This window comes from Arvicanthis niloticus, chromosome 28, assembly GCF_011762505.2.
Source record: "Arvicanthis niloticus isolate mArvNil1 chromosome 28, mArvNil1.pat.X, whole genome shotgun sequence".
Classification (NCBI taxonomy): domain Eukaryota; kingdom Metazoa; phylum Chordata; class Mammalia; order Rodentia; family Muridae; genus Arvicanthis; species Arvicanthis niloticus.
The window spans coordinates 24,457,637-24,475,080 of NC_133436.1; the positions used below are offsets into that span (position 1 = coordinate 24,457,637).

The 17,444-nt window shown below is 38.5% G+C and overlaps 1 long non-coding RNA gene across 2 annotated transcripts in view; it reads left to right on the forward strand.

Annotated features, from left to right (window-relative positions):
* Positions 1–17,444, forward strand: part of LOC143440179 (uncharacterized) — a 64,929-nt gene that overhangs the window by 10,174 nt on the left and 37,311 nt on the right. The window contains exon 3 of one of the 2 annotated variants that reach the window (XR_013108026.1): positions 7,607–7,904. The exons of the other annotated variant lie outside the window; for it this stretch is intronic. This is a non-coding gene — a long non-coding RNA (uncharacterized LOC143440179). The remainder of the gene's footprint in view (positions 1–7,606; positions 7,905–17,444) is intronic. 2 annotated transcript variants of the gene reach the window in all.

A 17,444-nucleotide genomic window follows, 5' to 3' on the forward strand; every position in this document is an offset into this window, starting at 1 on the left:
CTACAACAGCTGAGCACACTCTGATAATCTTGGTTTGGATACCTTGAGTGTGTAAGATTAAAGGTGTGTAACTTAAGAGTGTGACTTAGAAGTGTAGAGATCAGATTTAGAGACAAGACCTAAAGGCATGATTAAAGGTGTGACCAAAAGGCATGGCTTAGAAGTGAGACATATAAAAGGCAGAGACAGAACAGAACAGAGAATCAGACACAGCAGAGAGAAGACAGAGAAGCAGGCACTTGGAAGAGAACTTGGAAGAAGTAACTTTGAACTTGGAGGCACTAGGAACTAGGAACTCAAGACTTGGGACTTGGACTAGGAAGAGAGACTGAAGAATAAATGGGATTGAATCACACTCTGTCTGGTCTCCATTCTTCAAGTCCATCCTCACTCTCTCTCTTGCTGAATCCCGACCTGCGTACCAAAGCAGCAGCTTGGGCCAGGATACAGTGGCCACAAAACTTGGGGCAGCCAAGGCCTCAACATTTTGCTCGGGCCACAACATTTTTGGCGCCCAAACAGGGACAGCTCAGGCCTCAACAAATATCCCTCAAAGTCTCAAAGTAGCCAGGTTGCCACAATGTCACTTAACGGATTGCTAATAGGAAACATTCTTAGGTGGACAGTATTCTGCCAAAGCATTTGGGCACAAGGCGGTGTCTGCAGCTGTCAATAAAAGGATTAAATTGAGTAGGTCTCTAACAGCTTACCTTAATTAAAGGAAACATAGTTTTTAAACTGAGCTTGCAATAAGGAACTATAATTATCATTAATCAGCACAATTTAACTATTTTTGACTCATAGCCAAACTTTTTTTTTTAAGGAGGCTTGGGTCCTCTTTATTTATCTTATTCACAGAATTTTCATTCTAGAATTAGATAATTGTTTTGAGCTTTTCTGATATTTAATACTTCTCTAATTTTAGTATATGCCATCTAGATGCTCTACAATTGAACATAAACCTGAAAATAAATTCTGAGGTTCAGAACAGATTCCACTGTTTAATGGCTAAGTCTCTATATTTTCCAATAACTCTTTTGGATATTAGTTATTTATTAGGTCCTGAGATGATTCACAATGTCAGTCTAATTTAGCTGTAAACCAGATGTTCTCAGAGTCCTCTCCTCAGCAACTTCATGTTAATAGTTGTTGGAAAAATTAGCAAAGTATAGGGAACGTGTTGGTTCCTATTCCAGATACTTACTAAGAAAGTTTCAAATGAACATCCATATGAAGAAACACATATGTCCATATTCCTAGTCACAAGTATGTGAACTTCTCCTCTTCAGTATTTGGGTAAGTTACTGTGTTAGTTGTTCACATGCATCTGGGACAAAATCCTTAGTTAAAGCAATATAGGGAAAGAAGCATTTACTTTGGCCTAAGTTAGAAGTAAAGGTCAGGATGACAGAGAGGTCACAGGAGTGGGAGTGTGTCGCTTCTGGTCCACATGTATCCAGTCAGGAAAAAGAGTGAGAGCGAGACTGAGGCTGATGAAAGCTCCCTTTCCCCATTTCATTGAATCTAGAACCTTAGCCCATTCAATCATGCTGTTCAAATATAGGAAGAGTCTTCTGACTCCAGACAATCTAATTGAGACAATTTTAACATTCAGAATCTAGTCTTTTAGGTGATCTGAAGTTCAAGATTCAAGTCAATCAATTTACAGTGAGCTCCTAATATTAAAAAGTCATAAAGTTCCAACATACAATAGCACAGAAAATAATCTTATTCTAAAGGCAAAGAAATGAGGCATAAGAATGATTGCTTGGGTTAAAATAAAAAGAGAGACTTAAACCCACCATGGCAAACGAAGTACAACAGTATTATGGCTAGTCTCTTGGACCCATTTTGGAATTATCTGGGCTCCAAATAGCTCGGGTAGTCAGTCTCATGTCTCCAGCTCAGCCACCAGCAGTATACATAAGTTCTCTTGGGGATTCTCTACCCTACTTACTATCTTTTCTTGGAGCATGGACAGCTTATGTTCTGAGCATTACCAACATCTAGAGGACTCCATTAACATTTAAATTTCTCCTTTAGAGCTTCAGAAAACAACCTTTCAAAGGGTTCTTTCATGGACTCTGCCCCTGCTTCCCACAGCCTTAACTCAATCTTTCTGAAACTATCAATGAAGACAGCATAACTTTTTGATCATTCTCTCATGTCTGTAAACCAGGTACCATACGCATCACAATGTCAACTTCTGTTGCCAGTTCCAGATAGAGCCTTACTCTCTTGGGCCAGAGTTACATTAGCTTGTTTGTTCAATTTTATTCAGAAAACTCTTAGTTTGGGTTCTCACCCTTACAAAATATTTGTATTTTCACAAGTTGGAGCCTTTGAGGGCTGGGGTGTTGCTTTCAGGACACTTTTTCTACTGGTTTACTGAGTAGTAAAGGGTTTTCTCAATGAGAATTACAGATTTCACTGCTCTAACTTTAAACTTGCTGTGTTCTCTTTCTATTAAACTGTAGTTTGATAAATGTTCTTCTGTTCCAACTTCTATTCATATTCACTGTAGATATGTATATATATGTATATATATGTATATATATAAATGTATATATATATGTATATATATACATTTACATATACATACACATACATATACATATATATGCAGAAAGCAATATCTAGCCACATCCTGAATGTTCTCCTGTCTTGACATTTTCTTCATCAAACAGATTAATCCATTACCTGTGTTTCTAACCTTTCCACTCCACTTCTCAGTACATGGGCGGAATGCAGCCAGATTCTGTGCCAGAATATTACATGAGTGGACCCATAGCCCAGTTCTTGAGAGAATCCTTATTCTCTTTAGAAAAATCTTAAGCCAAACCCTCATTTTATCTTAATTTCTATCACCATTCTGTATGCCTGTCTTCTACCTCGGTGGCCAGTTAAACTCTGCTTACAGTAGTATTAAAGAGATTTTTATCTGAAAGTTCCAAAGTCTCTTTCACATTCTTCTATCAAATCAGTTTCTAAGAGTTATGAACAATGTAGTTAGACTCATCATGGCATTTTCCGCCCCTCCCTGATACAATTCTTCTATATTAGGTACACTGCTAGGTCAAACTCACCTGAACAGGGTAACTAAGAAGAAGGTCTTGGTCTTGGCTTACAGTTCAAAAGGAAGTTTATCATAACAGCAGGAACGCGAGGTTTCTTGTCAAACTACATCTACAATCAGCAAGCACAAAGACATAAAAGTGAGTGTCCATTTCCTTTTTCTCATTTCTAAATAAAGACTAAGACATTTAGTGCTTGTCTTCCCATCTCAATTCACCTTTTCCAGATAATCTCCCACAGGCATATCCACTGACTGATATCATCATGATGCTACTTCATTAACATTTAAAACAGTTTGCCTTCTACATGATTCTATAATATACTTTCAGATTAGCAGTTGACATTACCAGTCACACCTATGTCTGGTCATTCCTATTAACCCAATCAGATGCTTTCTAAACTGTATTGTTTTGAATTTCTATGGAAATTTTAATTTATAGGAATTGTTGGTTGACTAATTTGTTGTGATTCTTCAATACATTTCTCTTTTGAGGTTGAAGGGTTTTGAATCAGTATATTGACTTGTTACTTCTTCCTCTGGCAACCAGATCTCTTGGTTTTACTAAAGTCACCTATTAATATAAAGTCTTCAGTACTTTAAAAAGGATTCTTTTAACCAAAAGATGTTCATTTCATCTCAATATTCCTAAATTTGTTCATAAATGTAGAAGTAGTTACAAATATTAAACTTTATATTCTCACCACCCATGTCACTTAGGAAGCTGCACAGGTTTGGAAAGGTCTCTATCAAGATCCATGGATGAAGACCTAATATAGAAGGCCATTTTTGAGTTGTAGATGAATTGAACTCTTCCAGTTCTCACATAATGTCTTATTATATCTCCATAATGTCATGGCTGTCCCTAACCACAATTATTTAATTGAATTTTCATAATTACAGCTTGTAATGCAGCTCTATTATTAAAAGGCCTTTCTATTTGAATTATTTAATTCAAAATGTTATGTAAAATCTGTTTGGTTTCTACTCTAATGGACATTATATCTGCATCTAGCATTTCTCTATAGTGAGTCCCGACACCTTCTCTCATTTGAATGATGTGATTAGCTATTTTAAATGAGGTAAATGTTCTTCAAAGCATTATAAATTACAGTTAAGTATCTGGTAATGTGTTTAAATGCTCAACACACCAACAATGTCTTGGGGAATCAATAATTAAGCTTAATTCAATCTACTGCAGCACTGCTCGCTAGTACAGTGTTTAAAAATTTAACAGTATTTAAACCATTGAGACGCTTCAGCATTTTTAGTAGTTGTTTCTATAGCTATCCTTCCCTTCCTGTGTAAGTATTTGAAAGTTCATGGTGCTTTTCATCCTTTGTTTGGTTTTCTCCATTGAGGACAGCGACCTTAGCCCATTGTTTATTACTGAAAGTCCTGTCAGAATAGAATTAGGTTCACTCATCAGAGATAACTACAGAGAATACTTTAGGTAGAATCAGAGTTCACCCTTAATGGTTCATATTAAAGAAGAGAAAACATTGTGTTCCAGAGTGTAAATAAGTAACTGGAAGCAACACAGGCAAGCAGGGTAGATGTCAGTCTTGACTTCTCTCCTACTGACAGTTTTAGTTGACATTCTTTTCACTTTGGTCACTACATCAAATGATATTTGAAAGCAACAAATTAGACACCCAAAGTTCTATCAGTTTATATTTCTGCCATTGAGTTAATCATCAATTACATAAATGATAGCATATAGGGTTTTCTTTGACAAATAATAGTAAATCAGGGTACCCTATAGGAGCATTGATGTTTTCAAGTTCTCAGACTTATTTGAAGTTCAGAATTTAAATATAGTAATGTTTAAAATAAATGTATAAAATAATGTTTAAATAAATGTATAAAATAGTAATGTTTTGGGTAAAATCCATTTTATTGAAAATATTTTAATATGTACCTTTTTACATTGGTACATGTTTGTGCCTGCCAACCCCTGACATCTATCAACTACCTCTTGCTGTCTCTCACCTGTTTATCAATCACCTACATATTTTTTTATAAATGTCTATGAATTATTTGACTTTTTATTTTAAGTAGATTTACAAATAGATCCTCACCACTTTCCTATGTACTCAAATTCTCTCTCTCTCTCTCTCTCTCTCTCTCTCTCTCTCTCTCTCTCTTTCTCTCTGTCTTATTAGAATACAAACAAGCATCTAAAATAAGAAAATAAAATAGAAAAAGTATCTATTTATTGTTTAAGTAAACCTGAGTAAAACTACTCTTACTGATAATTTCTGGAAAGTTTAAAGTAGTTTACTATTTTCCCAGCATAATTTTTGAGGTTCTCAAATTATCAGAAATATTTCTGAGTAGAATTTAAAGCAGTAACTTTCATTCTGATTGCCATGAACAGAGGGAGTTCACATTTTTCTCAAATCTTAATTTTTTTCTTTTTTCTGATGTTGCTTATACATGAAAACCAGAAAGTGGCTTCAAATATGTTGAAATAAAAAAGTAACTTTTTATGTTCAATATGTTGTATATTTCATAATTAATTTTAAGAAGCTTTCTAATTCAGTGTTACTCTGAAGAGACATTAGCCCCTACACACATTTCAGAATTGTTTGTACTGAATAAAGATGGTATATAAACAAAAATCATTTTGTTGGTTAAAAATAAAGGTTAGTATCGTATTAGCAAACATTTTGATTGTGTTATGTAGAAAGTACCAAAGAAATGCTTTGCTAGAACATTTTATCATGATGGGCTTCTGGGGATGATTATCTAGGAATTCAGGTGGTCTTTTAAATTGGAAAACTCTGTTCCTTTTGAACGTTGAGATTTTTAGTTTGTCTCTTAACATATTCAAACAAAAGTGAAATATAATTTTAAAAGATAAGAATACAATCTAAGTATAATCTAAAACTATGAACTCAAAGACATTACCAAACAAAGGCAACTATCAATGGCATGATAATACAAATTAAACTTCTTTATATTCTCCTAATTGGTGTTTCCATAAGACAGTGATAATTTTATCTTATTAACTCATTTAAAATAATCAAGCAGATTTGGCTTTTTTAGAAAAAAAAGTTAATTCAATGCAACATAGGAAGATTGCTCTTAGCTACAGAAGAAAAAAGAATAAAGCAATATATATATATATATATATATATGGTTGTACTAGACAGATTTATATAGGAATAAAATATACTGTATAAAATGATAATTTACAAATGGTAGTATAAAAATAGATAAAGTATGAAATGAGCCTTGAGTTATAATTATTACAGAGAAATGACTTATTAAGCCAGATATTGATTAATATGAATATAAATGTAAGCACATGTACAAACCCAGACTGGAGACTCTCCTTACGATATTTTAGCTTATTCTTACAATATGTTTCATATAATTATTGCTATTAAAAAAACTCAGAATAAAAGACAACAATTAAGTTAATTGCTTTACTCCAATAATTAATGAAGCAGAACTAAGCTATACAACTCTTGATTCATATACATACTTTATATACAATATATACACATATATCACACATATATTAATCATATATGAGAAAATACATCCTAAAATACACTACTAAATAATAAAAATTTAACACATTTTTACAACAATCACCTTTTGAAAATGTTTCAATCAAAAGAAATCACTACATAATATACTGTACATATGTAATTTATGTATAATACAGATTTGGAGTAACAGTGGAATTCTTCCTTTATCTACATTCTTATCTTAATTACTCTTTTATTCCCGTAATAACACATTTGATCAATACAATATTGAGAAGAATGAAGAAAGAATTTATTGGAGCCTATAGTTCCAGAGAGTGATTTCATGACCATTAATACAGGAAACATTGCAGCAGGCAGTGAGCACCAGGCTGTGGCAGTAGGTTACATGAATGGTCCTAAAGCAGTCACTAAGAGTTTTAACATTGGTGCACATATAGGAGTAATGAGAATTAAAAATATATGGGAGTTTTGAAACCTCAAATCCCACCTCTTGTGACATTCTTAGTGCAACAAGGCCACACCTCCAGATCCTTCCCAAACAATTCCTCTAAACGCAGACCAAGAATTAAAATATATCAACCTATGTGAGCCATTCTCTTTTCAACAACCTTGTAGGACCATGAAAGGGGCTTGGTTTTTGGTAGAAGCACTGGCTGGAAGTAGCCCAGAGACCCTGCTAGGGACAGGAATTTATTCCTCTGTGCTTCCAGAATCCAGGCTCCTAACACTAAAACATGGCATGAAACTCCATTAACCTGTGCTGTTCAATAACACAGAATGCAGCCCCTCCTAAAGGGCACAGGTAGAGGGCACGACTACAGGCCTCAGCCTCAAGAGATTTACATACTAATGAGAAACCTGAAGGACAGTGGTCTTAGCCAATTAAACATTCTTCCCCAGACCCTTGCTCCCATTTCCCTCCCTATTTAACTCATGTCTGCCCTGAGTTTCATGGGTGGGTTGAGGGAGTGGCGTGTGCATCCAGACTCAACTACTATCCATCATGAAAACAAATCTCTTAAACCCATAGATTCCACATGTCTTCTGGGGCCTGCCATGGGGAATCAGAGAGAAGGCCTTTAGTGAGCCAGTGTAACTGCAGCCATCATGCCTCACTTCCTGCCTGGAGGAACTTTCTCCATTTCCAGCCACCTTATCCACAGCTGGTGCTCAATGTGGAGCACAGCAACACCACTACAGAAACTGACACTGTGAGTAAGCTTGGAAAAGGTCTCAAGGATTGTGCTGCTGTTGTGGAGGACCTCTCTGCGTTCCAGTCATGGGGATCACCCCTTCAAGCAAGCTAGCCAGGCCGCAGAGTCTGCTAAGTGAGTACAGTAACCAAGCCTCTCCCACTGGGTGCTGCTGAGGCCTCTTTCTCCCTTCCCCCATTTCTCTTGGCTGTGGGCCTGCCAGTTGTGTGCCCACATGCCCCCAGTCTCGGTCCTTCTGTGGCCTCTCGGTGGCATCTGAGGGCCCAAGGGCTTGGGACCAGCGAGGCTTTATTCTTGTATCAGCTGAAGCGGAGACCCCAAGCCCGGAAAAGGCACTGCTTATATGCACCCTAGAGTGGCGTGTTCACCTCTGATTGGCTGTTCACTCATCACCCCATATTACTCCCCGGGATGGGCAGTGACTTGGCGTACTTTTGCCTCTTGCACCTGCGCAGTTTAGTTGTTTACTTGTGGGAGCACAGGATGCCAGTGCCATTTTGCAATGGCGAATGTTGTCACCGCTTGCCGCGGCTCCCTACATCTCCTCCTTTCTATTTTATTAAGATGGAACAGCCTTTTGCCTATCAAGTGCGGCACCAACTCAGTGAGGGAAAGCAGAGGCCTGATCCCCTGTGCAAAAGGAGATATTGTAATGGGTTTCTTCTCTTGTCATCGTGCAATGAGTAATACTTCCCATACCCATCTCGATGCCTTTTGTCGGGGAAAGGCAGCCTCCACCCTGGGGCACCACAAAGAGAGGAGGTTTCTTGGCATCAAACCTTTGTGCAATCAGGCATACTTTCGGGAAATCTATCCACACTCGTGGAACATTCCCTGTCGAGTACCCACTCGCAAGCACCTCTAAATATTCAGGTACCACAGTTATTCAGGCAAGGGCTGGCTAGAGTTAGACCTCTCACCGACCCAGTGCAATGGGCTGAACCCTTGGTGTGCATCAACTGAGGGTCTCAGTCATCAGTTACTTTCTTAGCATAGATAGCCAAATTTCAGGGGAAGATCCTTGTTCCAAGGCTACGAGTGCTTGGGCGATAGCGACCTTGTCATGTTTTTGTTGGGCTCTGAGCTTGCAGACCAACCATAACATGAACACTAATCCACAACATAGGACTGCACCAAACAGGCCTATCCCCACCCTTTCCTTAAAGAAAGAAAAGGCAGAAGAAATTCAAGAAGAAAGTCCCTTAACGATGGAGGGATCCAGGCAGGTGGAGTTGACAAGAATAATTTCTCTGCGAAGTTGTTCAAGAAGATTACCAAAATTTTCAGACCAATTTCCTGAAAGATATAAGGACAATTTACGTGAGAGATTGGCTGCTTTTGTAAAGTTTTCGTATTGAATGTTGGTAATACACAAAGCTCTGAATTTCCTTTCACAGCCAATTTATGTCAACTGAAATAAGATATCTAGTCTTTCCTCAACAAAATCTAATCTCTGATTGAGTATCATAATACCTCCTTTCAATTCTGCTGTGGAGGAAGAGTGGGTAGCCATTGCCTGGCTAACTCTTTCTGCCAAATATTGACAAATTCAGTGGTTTGTACTTGGTGAAACATGGCAATAGCTCCAACGGTAGCACCGTCTGCTCCGAGCATAATAGCTGTGACAATGGCTGCCCTTATATCAAAATCTCTCTTCTGTCGAAATAAAGTCAAGGACCCAAACATCTGAACAGGGATAGGGATCCATTGTGGTATTCTGGCTATTAGGGCCTGCTTATAAACAAGAGCAGACCAGCACTGGGACATAAAGCAAATTACATTGGTACAAGTATTAAAAGAGTGGTTGGATAAGATGAAAAGAAATGGAGGCTACACACAAACTGGAGTGAGGCATTAATTCGCTCAGTATAGTTAAAGGTATAGGAGAAATTCTGTTTAGCAGAAGCGGTGCCTTTTAAGAAGGCAAGGGCATAGGTTTTGGAAAAGCAGAGAGGATAGCCCATCTAAATTCACTATATATACTAGGAACCCAAGCTTGGAGAATCCATGTAGCGATCAAAAGCATTCATAGGGGAACCCGCTGAGGAATCATCGTCCACAACTGTGAGGCATCGTGTCAGGCATTCCGGCAACCAAAATGGGTTGTCTTCTTCCTGTGGAAAAACACAAACCACTCCCTTGGATCTTATTAAAATAGGATCCGGGCCTTTCCATTGACCAGTCAAAACATCTTTCCATTTTATCATTTCTAATGCCCTAGTTGGTTCCAGGCAATGGCGATCAGCCACCGTGTTGCCCTGACTGTCCAAATTCAAAAAATTAAGAGTAAAAAGTGCCAGAGAGACAATAACCCGTGGCACTGTGGGCAGAGCTTCCTCAACAAGAATTATCTTTTCTGGATAGATAACTGACCCTAAATTTCTGAAATTTGAACTTTCTCAGTAGCAACATGCAGACCCCACTGTTCCAAGGTGTTTAATAATAAGGGGTATGAGGTCTGTAAAGTAATTAAATCCTTATGACACATAATAATGTCATGTGTATAATGGGCCAGCAGCAGAGAGGGAAATTGTTTCCTAATTGGCTCGAGGGCCATTTGTACATACAGCTGACATATAGTGGGGCTGTTGGCCATGCCCTCAGGCAGAACTTTCCACTGATATCTTTTATCAGGTTCAAAATGATTAATAGTAAATGCAAATCTTGGTCTATCTTGTGAACACAAAGGAATTGAGAAAAAACAATCTTTAATATCTATAATTATGATTTTCCACTGCTTAGGCAAGGCAGAGAGTAAAGGCAAGCCTTGTTGCACAGAGCCAAATAGTCGCATCTGTGCATTGATGGCTCTTAAATTAAATGTAAAAGTCTCCATTTTCCAGATTTATTTTTAATGACAAATATGAGTGCATTCCAGGGAGAGGTAGAAGGTTCTAGATGACCAAGCTGCACTTGTTCTTTAATTAGTCTTGTAGCAGCTTCCAATTTTTCAGAGGATAGGGGCCACTGAGGAACCCATACGACCTCCTCTGTGAGCCAGGGTATGGGCATAGAACCCTCAATGGCAACTAGGGAAAACCCAGGCTTTGTCTTCCTGTGTTTGATTCTTGTGGGACAGGATCTAACCTTCCTTGTTCGTTCCTGCCAAGACCCTTCCCTTCTTTAAATCCCATTCTCTTTATAATGTTTATAGCTTGTGCGGAGTACTCACTGGTCAGAACTAGCCCTAGGTCTTGTAAGATGTCTCTTCCCCAGAGATTGACAGAAAGAGGAAGCACATAAGGTATAAAACTTCCTGTTTGACCCTCTGGTGCCTGCCAAGTCAACAAGCGAGAACTGACTGCGGGGCTGGCCTCATATCCCAATCCTTGTAGTGAGTGGGACGATTGTGTGACAGGCCATGCCTTGGGCCACCAATTAGAAGAAATAATACTTTTATCTGCTCCTGTGTCCAGAATTCCAGTAAAGTTCTTCCCCTCTATTGCTAACTGTAAGGTGGGTCTAGTTTTAAGGTCAACCACCAGATGAGCAAAGTCAGTTCCTGAGGAACCAAGCCTGTGAGCACCTTTAAGCTTCCTGGTGGATGGAAAACAATCATGCAAGCTTGGAAGGACAACCAATTGAGCAATCCTGTCCCCAGGGGAGATGGAGAATACGCCTTGTGGGCTAGAACAGAGAACTTGAAGTTCTCCGGTATAATCTTGGTCTATTAAAGTAAGAGAGGAGCAGCCTAAAATAAGGCCAACACTTCCCCCTGGCAAGGGACCTCTATAATCAACCAGGATCATCTGCACCCCTGTGTGTGGCATAAGTAGGACTCGGGAGGTGGAATTGAGGTCCACTCCTGCGGAACCCCTTGTGGCTCTGCAGCGAAAAGAGTCCCCTGAGTGTTCAGCAGTGTCCCATATCTTTTGGGGCCCTGGGATCTTGGGCCAGTATGTCCGTTTTTTGAAATTTTTTTTTCCTTAATGGCTGAGGGATTTGGAGGGAGGATCTGACCTCTTATATCTCTAACAGAGCGGCAATCCTGAGCAATCCCAAGCCAGATGATAGCCCTTTCCACCGTGGTGCACAGTTTTGATGGTATTTGATTATTTGGGCACTCTTTCTTCATATGTCCCGCCTTCCCACAGGCAAAGATTGGGCCATTTGTTTTGAAGGGAATTTTCCATGATTCTGACCTTTAAGGAGGACTGCAGCCATTTCTAAGTTTTCTGCTGCAAGTCTGGCATTAGTAAGGGGACCTCCCAAGCTGCAACAGGCTCTCAACCAGTCTTGTAACCCTCTGTTCCTACGAGAGGCAATGACTGTGCGGCATTCCGCTGTAGCATTTTCAAAGACCATTTGTTCTATCAATGGCATCACCTGTTCCGGGTCACCAAAAATCCTACCCGCTGCCTTGGTCATTCGGGCCACAAAATCAGAAAAAGACTCATTAGATGTCTGAATTATCTTGGACAAATAAAGGTTACTGCCTTCCTTCCTAGGGAGAGACTTCCATGCCTTTATTGCAGCTGATGCGTAGACCTGCCAGGGATGAGTGGTCTGGTCGTTCGCGTGTACGCCAACTCCCGCTAGCATGTCAAAAGTCCATAATTGTTGTCCCTCAGTATTTGCATTAATCCTAGCTTGTGCTTGCAATGCCTCATGCCACAAGGCCTTCCACTCTAGGTATTGGCCCATATTGTTAAGTACCGCCTTCACTGTGCCTGCCAGTCTCCTGGCGTCATAGCAGCTGCACTTAATCTCTCCACTTGGGATACGGTAAAATTAGCCCCAATTCCATATGCACGTACTGCCTCAGCTAATTCTTTGACCTGCCTATACTCTATTGGGGCGTGGACACGAGTGCCTTCTGCCGCTTCAAAGACTGGAAATGCCAGCTGCAGTTGTCTCTGATCTCCTGGGCTGAGAAATGAATTAGAGGTGCTGCCCTAGGCATAGGCTGGAGGCAAGGGCGGGGCCGAGGGACTCAAGGTCTTTCTTAGTCTTATCTCAGGATGGTTATTTTTTGGTCCATATCTGTTTTGTTCATAGGCGGCTGCCTCTTCCTCTAGGCTTTCATCCTCTCCTTTCGTTAGATCTTCTTTGGAGCTGCTAAGGTCTATGGCGGCAAGCTCCTTAATGGGGTAAAGGGGTTCCTTTTGACCTCCACTCTCTTTTCACTAGCCAGTGAAGGGTCCGTATTCTTAACAGGCCCTTCAGTGGCCTCTGTTTCTTTTGAGTACTCTCGCTTTTTACCAGACTCCTGGGTCTGCTTCTTTTGTCCAGGCCTTCTTGCCTGCTTCCCTTTCCCAGGCTCCTTGGCCTTATCTTTTTCCCCAGGCTCCTTGGCCTGATGCCAGCTAACACGCTCTGTTTCTGATATACTGAAATGGACCTCTTCTAAAACCTCTTGACTTGCATTAATAGCTGTGCTGCAAGCTGGATCTTCACAACACAAATAAGCTAAAAGCGAAAACAACACAAACAAGAGGCCAACTAGTGCAGTGGCGGCAATGGGTGAAAATCCGCTCGCAACCAAGGCTTCCACCCCAAACATACCTCTCAGAGATGTACCTTGATCCTGTAGTCTTTTAACCGGCCCCGAGTCTCGGGGGGTCTCTGTGGCGCCCTGAAGTTCACAGGTTTCGGTACCAGATGTTCTGCGCCCCTTCCAAGTCCCCTCGCTCGCAAGAGAGACACGGGAGGCAGTGTTCGTTCGTGTAGTTACTACAGCGAGGCTTTATTCTTGTATCAGCTGAAGTGGAAGACCCCAAGTCCAGAAAAGGCACTGCTTATATGCACCCTAGAGTGGCGTGTTCACTTCTGATTGGCTGTTCACTCATCACCCCATATTACACCCCGGGATGGGCAGTGACTTGGCGTGTTTTTGCCTCTTGCACCTGCGCAGTTTAGTTGTTTACTTGTGGGAGCACCAGATGCCAGCTCCATCTTGTAATGGCGAATATTGTCACCGCTCGCTGTGGCTCCCTACAAAGAGGCTTACATACTAATGAGATACCTGAAGGCCAGAGAGAGTAGCTAATTAAACATTCTTCCCCAGACCTTCCCTTCCTTTTCCCTCCCTATTTAACTCAGGTCTGCTCTGAGTTTTATGGGGGTGTACATCCAGATTCAACCATTATCCATCATGCCAATAAAGCTGTTTTGGAAACCCACAGACTTTCTTGTATCATCAGGGTTGTGCCATGAGGAACTGTGAAGAAGGCCTTTAATGAGCCTCTGTAGCCATAGTCACTCTTCCTGCCTGGAGGACTTTCTGCATTTCCAGCCACCTTACCCACAGGACCACACCGTTTTTTTTCAATCCCAACTCCTAATATGTTATTGACTTGTATAATTTATAGTTTTCTGTACATTATAAACATACTGAATTCAGTGGACACAGAGGGATACATATGGTTAAGTAATAGACGAGTACATACATAAAAGCAATTAGAAAACTGCAGCATATAATATTTTTAGAACTTTGGCTTTAAATCTTAACAATAAATTTTGTGAGTTGTCCACATTTTTGTACTAGATTTTCTCTTTTAAAGTGTTATACTAGCTAGTGCTACATGGATTGAGTATAGTTTGATTAAATACTTATTATCTATCATGTTAACACTTTTTATGTTATTTAAAATGAAACTGCACTTCTATTCCACAGGTATAGTAAAAGAAATATCGTAAACTCGATTGACAGTACTTATTTATCTTTCAGAAGACAAAATGTAAAAAGAATCATTAGTCACTACACTTTCCATATCAGAAACTACTTTTGACTTAAAATTTGAGTTATATTTCAGTAGTTTATTTTATATTGCATGATCTACTTATATTCTCAATATATTTAATTGAAAAATGTCTGTATATAAATAACCATATCAGAAACTACTTTTGACTTAAAATTTGAGATATTTTTTCAGTAGTTTATTTTATATTGCATGATCTACTTATATTCTCAATATATTTACTTGAAAAATGCCTGTACATAAATAATACTCTCTGTAAAAGCAAGAACATAATGATCAGGAATGTAGGTCAGATATTTACTCAGACTAGAGATTTTCATTCTAATAAAGAAAATACTTAAAATACAATGTATATCACTAAATTTGAATCCATTTTTGTTGTTTCTGCATAGATGGTTTTAGGGCTGAGCACTCTCTTTTTGATAGTCAAGTAAAGGGCTCATCCCTTGAAGAAACTAATTCTTTTTCCCCCTGCAATTATTAGTTGCCTGGTTTTTGGCTAGGATGGAGACATCATGAAATCTTTACCCTGCCATTGTCTATTTTATTACCAGTGTTCCAGTCTTGTTTCTACATCCATTTCAGGAGAGTCATCTCACTGTGGAATTCCTAGTATTTTGTTTCTTAGAATATCCCTGTCTCCCTCTTCTGTAATGTTTCCTGAGCAAAGGTGCATCAGCAGTAAGGTAGCTCTTTCAGTTTTATCTGGGTTGTCTAAGAGCTCTACATTGTATCCCCTGTGGTTTTTGTGATAGTCTTCATTTGCTGTGAAGAGAAGCTTCCTTGATGGTGAGCAGCAATACACTTACCTATGGGTATGTAAATAAATCTAAAAATATAGAAAACCAGAATTTACAAATAACTCAACAAAAAATAAAGAAAACAATGACTGAATTAAAAATGGGCAAAGAGAACAAATCTCATATGCATGCAACAAAGATTAATTAAAAAAACATGGGATTGAAAGAGAACAATGTGTATTACCTTACTGTGTGTAAAGAAATTTTAATCTAGCAACATGGCTGCTTGGGCAAATGATCACATTCAAAACCTTTTAGGTTTATGTGATCTGGCTGGAATGCAGGCATGTTACACACCTTTAATCCTAGCCAATGAAGTGTAACTGAGGGGCAGACAAGTGTTGAATGACAGAAAGATATGACAGAAAGACTCAGAAAGAATATGCCCAACTTTCATGAGAACAGACAGAAAGAGAGGCTATTTAGCAGCACAGAAAAGAGAGGAAAAGAGAGGAGGCAGCTTTATCAGGACAGTTTCACAGGTAACTGTTGCAGATGAAAACAGAATAAGCCAAAGAATAAGAATGAGCCAGAAGATTACAACAAATTGCCAGAGTTAGATTAAGGCCAACCAGAGACATTCAGTGAGTAGCAGAGAGAAGCCAGTTTGAATTATTCCATTTAGAGAGGCATTTTAAGCCATAACATCTGAGTTGAATCAGCTAGCCAACATTCAGAAAGAACCTGAAAGGATGAGCTTATTCAGCAATAAGCCTTTGAGATGACAATTACATCTGGAGAATATAAGTTACTTTTGCATCAGTGATGTGATATTATAATCTCAAGAAAAAATAATAAAAATTGAGTAAGCATATAATCATTGAGTTTTTAATGGAAGAAGTAAAATTATTAAGTAATATCTCAAAAATTGTTTATCATACTTAGCAATGACAGACATGTAAATTAAAATAACTAAGATTTTGCTATACCTCATTCAAAATGCCTAAGAATGACAACTGGCAATAAATGCTTACAAGTTGTGGAGAAGAATGAATCTTCATTTACTGTTAGTGGGAATACAAATCGGTGCTGTGTGTGCTGGACATCAGTATGGAGAATTATCAAAAACGTGCTGCTGAGAAAAATGTAAAAAAATTCTATCAAAAAATTTTCCAATTTTCTTTGAGACATAGAATGAATACTTGAATCACAAAAATAAAGATATAAAGAAACTAGGCAGCAAGCCTCTGAAAGAAGAAGGTATTTTTCCCAGTCTTAGGAGACTCTGAAATATCCCAAGAAGAACACAACACCAATGTAGTGAGGAGGTAGTCTTCATGAGCAGCTCAGGATTCTATAAGGGATCTTTGAAGAGCTACACTGAAGAAAAGAGTACACAGAGGTGAACTGAGTCTCACCAAACTCTGATGAACTTTCATGTCCTTAGCCCAGTGCCTTGTTGGATGGAAATTATAGTGTTTTCAGAGATGGAAGGGGCATGGAAATTCATTAAATGAGAACATTATCATACACAATCTTTTAAATAGATATTATAATATTGACTAAAAATGAGATGCATCTCAGAACTAATTTGTGAATTACAATTAAAAAGTTTAGTAATAAATCTTACAGTAATTGCAAAAATCAATAGCACCAATGCAACCATTAGAAAAGCAAGCAAATGCCACCTGAGAGATAAAATCTAAAGTATCTGGCAAAGACTATACAAATAAGAAAGTTCATCAATAACAAAGATTTATGAGAAGCCATAACAAAGAAAAATAATTTACAGAAACAAGCATGGTGAACAAATATGTTATGAATTGAATACCAAGGCAGAAACATAATAAAAAATGATAAAAAATATCAATAAAACTAAGGATATTTTCCTCCTACAGTTCATCATTAATGTGATTTATCAACAAGAAACACGGTATTTTATAATTTTATATGTGTCTCACTAAGGTGTCTTTATTAAAGATTACTGTTACCCATGTAATTGTTAGGGAACATTTCCACCAATTAACGGTTTCAATGATGGAGTCATGTTGAATCTAATACCAGAATTCATGGAGAAAGAGCATATGCTTCTCTGAAACATCTGGAAAGTTTTTTAGAGACAAAGAAAATTGTAGACATATGCTTTAGATTAATGTTCATGAAATAGAAGAGACAGATGAGATATAGTGAAAAGAAATAATAAATAAATAAAA